This window comes from Poecilia formosa, unplaced genomic scaffold (assembly GCF_000485575.1).
Source record: "Poecilia formosa unplaced genomic scaffold, Poecilia_formosa-5.1.2 Scaffold211, whole genome shotgun sequence".
Lineage (NCBI taxonomy): Eukaryota > Metazoa > Chordata > Actinopteri > Cyprinodontiformes > Poeciliidae > Poecilia > Poecilia formosa.
In genome coordinates, this window is record NW_006800150.1 from 435,756 (window position 1) to 442,613 (window position 6,858).

General features: G+C 40.1%; 1 long non-coding RNA gene across 1 annotated transcript; it reads right to left on the bottom strand.

The window, feature by feature from the left end:
- Positions 1-1,813: 1,813 nt before the first annotated feature.
- On the bottom strand, positions 1,814-6,573 carry LOC107838090 (uncharacterized). Its single transcript, XR_001664155.1, has 3 exons — positions 6,121-6,573; positions 4,420-4,592; positions 1,814-2,893 (listed from the first exon to the last, which is right to left on the bottom strand). It is a non-coding gene; the product is annotated as an uncharacterized LOC107838090 (long non-coding RNA).
- Positions 6,574-6,858: the final 285 nt, after the last annotated feature.

The window sequence follows — 6,858 nt, forward strand, 5'->3', positions numbered from 1 at the left end:
GCTGGCCAACTCACTTAAAAAGCCAAAAAAAGGTAACGGCTTTGAACGTTTTTATGGCTAGTGGTTACGGTTTTTTTTTGTTTTTTTTTTTACAGATTGTATCTGAGTTTTCGGAACATGGTCTCTCATGTGATGGTGTTTGGAACCACAGCAGAACTATTTTCAACGTTTTATAGCGCACAGTTACACATTCTGTGTGTGTGTGTGTGTGTGTGTGTGTGTGTGCGTGTGTGTGTGTGTGTGTGTGTGTGTGTGTGTGTGTGTGTGTGAAGCAGGTGGAGAGAACAGCGCACTCTGCTTACCTGAATCATCATATGTCATGGCAGCGTTCACAGATCTATATGCAGACTCGAGCTATTTTGGGAGATGTGATAAATGGTGGGCTCTAACATAAACCTCCCCCTTCAGTAACCGGGTCACGCTGTGATTCACGGTGCAGCACAGTGCGAAATGTAATTCTGCTTTACCTCCACATACTGCATCCTAATCACCGGAAGCTCGGCCAGCTTCGTGGGACATCTGGATGCAGCGTGACGACATGGACGCAGGGGGGGCGAGGAGATGGGGTACTTTTTTTTTTTTCTGCCTCAAACGTCACAGAGGGGCATAACAAAAAAATAAAAAGGTTGAACGTTAATTCCCAGAGCTCCCATACCTCTGCAGCACAAACACACCAAGCAAAATATGGCGCCACCTGAGGCCTCAGCTATTTTTAAAGTCACCTCAACATCCCAGGAGCGTATTTTCCTCTGAATGAAAGAAAAAAAAAGGTGAATTATTTTGTGCTTAATCTGCCAGATTACCTCAGTGTCTCTCCTCCGTCAGCTCTTGCCTAAGAGTGTGGTTTGGCTTTAGGAGTCATGACGATGATGGGTGGAAACTATGACTCAAATCTTTTGAAGCCTTTTTGTGTTTGTGTGTTTGTGTGTGTGTGTGTGTGTGTGTGCGCGCGCGCGCGCTCAGCATGTGTCATAGGAGCCATCATATTATGACTTGAACTGAGGAATACCAAGCATTCTTGCTCCTCACTGAGCTTGGCAGCCACAGGTTTACTGGATGTGATCCGACTTGACTGCGTGGTTACTCACAATCGCTGAGGTTTGCTATTAATCGGAAGCGTGCGAAAACATGCCATCAGCATTGCTGAGAAACTCGTTAGAATATATTTGTTTCCTCGCTAATGACAACAAGGACGTGACATACTTTTAGAGACAGCAGTCAGTGTGTGAGCTCTCCGTGATTTATTTCGTTGAAACTGTGTCTTTTAAATAGGCTTAGTGATGTGAATTTCCCTCTGGGATTAATAAAATATATTCATTCATTCATTATGTGTCAGATTTTATATATATGTATATATAAACAAGCCTATTTAGCTTAATCTTGAAAAACTGCATCATCTTACAAAAGTTAAATAGAAAAAGTGGAAATGATCACATTTCACCCTGTTTTACTCCCTCTATGGTCTCTAAAAAGCTTCTATATTTATATTACATTATACATACAAAAACATACATCTTTGTATTACCTTCAGATCACCGTAAATAGGTTTTTTGGTTCCAAAACCACAGGTCTAGTGCTGTTTCCAGAATTTTTAGGTTTTTGAAGCAGGGTGAGTCTACGCTACAATATTTTTTAACTGCAGTTTTTCCCTTAAAGCGTTTACAGAAGTGTCATTAAGTACAGCTGTGATATATACTTTTGTGCTGCGACAGTAAGAACCTTGATCTTTGACATTTAACACCAAAACACAAAAGAAGAAGTACGCCAACATGGCTGCAGCACTGCCAGGTTTCTCCCATAATTCACGTTTTCTCCAAAACAGAACACCACTTCCTCTTCGTCAGAATCTTTTTCAAAACACACCAAGTTTATTGGAAGCAGAGAGAGCACAAATTGAAACAGATGTGGAAAAAACCCGTTAAACACATTGGGGCCTTCGCACCATTGTTTCTAATAATCTCCTTTCACAAAACAAGCCAAGTTTTTAAAATGTTCACATTTGAAAATATTCCAATGAGTCCCACGAAATTATTTTGTATTTTTTTTTTGTCTTTCTTGTTTTACTTTTGTTTACAATACATGTTTCCTTTCAATATTGAGATAATATATTCTGTGAGTTGCGGCGTCGTATTTTTGTTTGCTGACATTTCGTTTTCATTCTTGAGCTTTTTCTGGTGCTGCCGTTTTGTGTTTTCTGATGTGCTGAAAATGGCTCCCTGTTCTATTATCTGTTGTGTTTGTGTGAGCAATATTTTTGTGTTTTCCACCATGTTCATGTTAGAATCGGGCTTCAAAGTTAATATTGGCTGTATTCCTTGAAATCCCAGAGTTTGTAACAAGCCTTTTTTTGCTTTCCCTCCTACAAGTCATAGGAGCAAAATTTAAAAAGGTGAATGATTAAAATGACTAACCTACAAACAAAATACTTAAAATACGTACTGCTGAGACAACCACAAGGTAAAACATAATCAGCTGATCATTTGTGTTTGGAGAGAAAAACTGCTGTATGATCATCTTTAGACAACTTTAACAAACTTCATGTAGAAATGGTTCGATAAAAAAAAAATTTCACATCACTTATTTTCAACTACATTTTGAGACTCTTTACATATTAGGACTTTTGCGCCGACGCACAGTTTAACAGCATTCCAGGAAATGGTACAAAAATAACCTTTATTTACATATTGCGATGTATCAATTCTGTGGCACAGACTCACTGCCTCTGTTTTCATTTTGAGCTGTGATTTCCAGCTTCTTCTCCGTCTTGAGTGATTCTGATAAAATTCCAATCTGCTTCACTCAGTGGTCAGCCTAGGTGAGTAATGTGGGCTTTGTTGGGAAACGGCATCATCCTCTGCAGCCTCTGTCTTCCAGCCAGGAAGCACCTGTGGAGCTGAGAGAGGAGGAAAGCTGAGCCGGACTGTATGTCCCTGCGAAGGCGTCCTATTGTGTATGGATTCTTTTTATAAGTCACATGGAAGAGAGGGAAAAAACGGGGGCTTTCTCAACGGGAAGTAGCTTTACACAAACGAACATATGCAAACGCAGTCTGGAAAAGAGTTTTTGTCGGGTGCAAAAGGAGACGCAAGCACTAAAATGGAACCTGATAAGAAATGCTGCGTACAGGAAATTGACGGTTCTTTGGGGATCAGTCATTTTAAATTTTTGTTGAAACAAATAATTTTTCCTGGAAGATGTAATAAACAACAACGTAATAAAATCATTGGACTTAAAGTAGGCTGATTTAATATATCCTGAAAGTCTAGGACGTTTATCATCTTTTTTTTTTTTACGTTTAATTATGCGCAACCAGAAACGTCAATGTGATGAACTGGAATTTTCTGTGATAGGCTATCACAGATAGGGTTGCATATATTTGTGGAGAAGAACAAAAATTAGAACATTATCGCACCAAACGCCACATGACGACCAATGAACACGCGCTAACTTCTTTCCTTTGACTCAAGTAAGTCTTGGGAGTTTTAGATTTTAAACTTAAATATGTGAGTTTGTGAAAGATAAAGTTGCAGTGGTACATTTTGTTGACTTTTTATTAATCTTTTTTATACTAATTTTGTCTGCTGCGACATTCCAGACAGGTCAGGGATAACGCCGTGGAGGCTTTTAATGGAGGGTTGGGTTGTCAAACAGTGTCTCAGGCTTTGAACATCTCATAGATGTACTGTTCAAAAATTGAAAGAGCATGGTGCAATGTAGGGTTGATACAATGTAGGGTTGTTACAATGGAGGGTTCATACAATGGAGGGTTCATAAAGAATTGCGCGCTCTGGTCAGATGACACTTTTTAACCTAAATTTATCCCCTTGTACACACCCTTCCCAGTGTGACACACTGTGTTTGCTGCATCATGCTGGATGGAAAGAAGTGACACTTTTTCTTTGGATTAAAATAAATTTTTTTTTTTTCTTTCCACTTTAAAATTATTTGTGTGGGTTCATTAGATAAAATCTAAATAAAATACACCGAAATTTGTAGTTCTTTCAAAGAAAACAGTGGACAGGTTGAAGTGAAATAAAAACTTCTTCAAGGCATCATAAGTAAGCAAAGCAAAAGCAAAACTGTAGGCTGCAGTACAATTCTTGAATTCCCCACACCCACACACTCTTTAATTTTTGTTGATGATGCCAAATGATGATGATGATGCCAAACTCCATGCAAGAGAAACTGTTGCACTTGTGACTCCAGCTCACACGACCCAGGCGAGTCCTCTGAGGCGGCCTGCGGGGCTTTGCCTGCCTCCCGCACACATTATAGCCGCTCTACAGAGCAGCCCGAAGGCTGGAGCAAGCCTGTCGAGAGTGGATGCTGACCGTTTATGTGTGGGAGGAGAGGGAATAGTGGTTATTGTGAGAACGAAAAGGAATAAAAAAATCCCAGAGGGAGAAACGTTTGGCTCACCTGGGTACGGTGTTATTGTTTACAGCTGACAATGGGCCCGTCCAGCGAGACGTGGGCTCAGGAACGGATGGTGGGCCTCCCCTCGCATCAGTGATGTCACAGGCCCAGATTAGACCGGGCCATATGGCACGCTGCCTGCTGCCTCCTCTAATCCTCTGCTGCCATCCAGTCACCTTCCCATCCATACATACATATGTGTGTAAAAGTCAAGTCTGTTTGCACAGCACAGTTCAGCAACAAGGCAGTTCAACTTGTTTTACACCATAAAATCATAATGTAGCAACCAGAAGGACAGTCTACTGTTTTATTTGATCTTGTTTTTGTTTTGCTTTGTCAGTATCCGTCCATCTCTCACTTTCTGTGACTCCTGCTGTTCTCTCCTTCTCTTTCTCCCTCCTTGTTTTTCTTGCTCCTGTTATTGTTCTTGTGCATTTATGCCTCAGACACATGATGTAACAGCTACTTGTTGAGTCCGTTGCCCACGGAGCTTTTCAGATGAATTACATGGGCTGTTTTTGTATGGATTTACTGGGTCAGCGGTGAGTGGAAGGAGAAAATAATTAATGATTTTGCTAAAGCATCCGCAGAATTGCACACGTAAATTGAAAGAAATATTTTTCCTACAGATCTGCTGAAAATCTTATCTTTTGGCTTTTTTCTCTCTTTTTTTTACCTCTTCTTTTAATGAGACGTGTAAATGAACGACTGCTGCAAATCATTTAAAATAAATATGTCACATGTAATATAGAATTATTATTATTTTTTTGTCTTTTTATGAGACATTTAGCTTTTGGGTCTGCAATGACAAACACTAATGTTATGCACCTAGGAACAAAAATGTTTAGCCTCTTTATGGCATAAAAAGCTGCAAAAGATGTAAAGTACAGGTGGAACTAAATACACTGCATAAGAAATACATATTTTTTACAGAGGCTTTACAACATCCCTTTTGTATTTTGTAGAGTTAGGAAACATATTTATGTATTCTTTCACAACCTTCTCACAATAACTTGTTAGAATTTTGTTGGCTGCCTTGCTAATGTAACTTTTCCCACTATAAATCCTACAAATTGCCTAAAAGTTCAGATCAGGGTTTTGAGACGACCACTTTAACTGACTTGGCAGTATGTTTAGGGTAATTTTGTAGACGACAGTTTTCACTTTGACATTAAAGGGATTTCTTTGTAAGTTAATACAAAAAAAACCCCCAGATTTTGTTGATCATGACTGATTGTTAAAACTATAAAACATACAAAGGCTAAATACTTTTTTATAGACACTAAGTGTTTGATGCGTGTTTTCTGAGGTTTGAAAACTTCCCTCTTTGTTGTCCAACTGTGATGTTGGTGATTAGTTTTGTCAGACCAAAAGGTTATGTCCTTGTGTGACTTTCCAAACATTAATCTACTGTGTTTGTGTTGATTTTGGAGTAATGGCTTCTTCAAAGTCGAGCGGCCTTTCAGCCCATGACCAAAAAAGACTTGTTTTTCTGTGGATAGTAGCACTCTGACCTAGAGTTTTCACACGGTCTTTTGTTTTTGTTCTTGGGTTAATTCACATATGGGGTGAACTGCACATCAGTGGAGGTCCATAATTAAAACAGGAAATGTTACGTCTTTTTAATGTCAGACTGAGAAAAAAACCCCTGTATAATCCTGCCCTCCTCATTTTGGGAATACATCTCAGCATTTCAGAACTTACCGTCCCCAGCCCCCAAACACGATGTCAGGAATTTTTTTCAAGTATTACAAGTTCAGACCAGTTTCTGTTGTTGTAAGGTCTGCAGTCTCTGTGGGCATCCATATTTAGATCCAAATGCCAACTCAACCCAAACAGAGTCCTGGGCCGTGTGTCAGGATTGATTTCTTGTCGTGTGGGCAGGTCGAGTGACGTTTAAGTCCATTAATTTATTTTGGGGATTAGGCTTACAGGCTGAGGGATGCTGGAGAGAAGTCATGCTGGTTCACTGGGCTATACGTGGGACCGGGCGGAAGTTATAGGTTGCTTTTGTCAACTACTTTGCCTGATCTCTTCCTGAAACTCAGCTACGTTCCTGACCAGCCCACATGGAGGATTATTCATAAACCTTTAACACAAATATAAACTCCTGAGAATTCGTACGGCCAAAGAAGTCGCGGCTTCTCTTCGGGTCTGGAGTGGATTGTTTATAATTTTAGTTGCACTGAAGTGTTATTTGTTAGACAGGAAGCGCGTTGCCTGTGGGTGTAGTTCCGCGTTTCAAGTGGATTCCTATTTCGTGATGTTAGGTTGTTGTGGTCCGTTTCCGATGTTTCACCTGGTCTCCTCACGTTTGTCATTTTTCTCAGCGTCACAAGTTTTCCTCACTCAACTGTTCCTTAATCCAAGAACAACTGTGCCAGGATTTAAGCTTTCTGTTCTTGCCACTCTCCAGTCGATTGTCCTGTTCCCCCGTAGGCC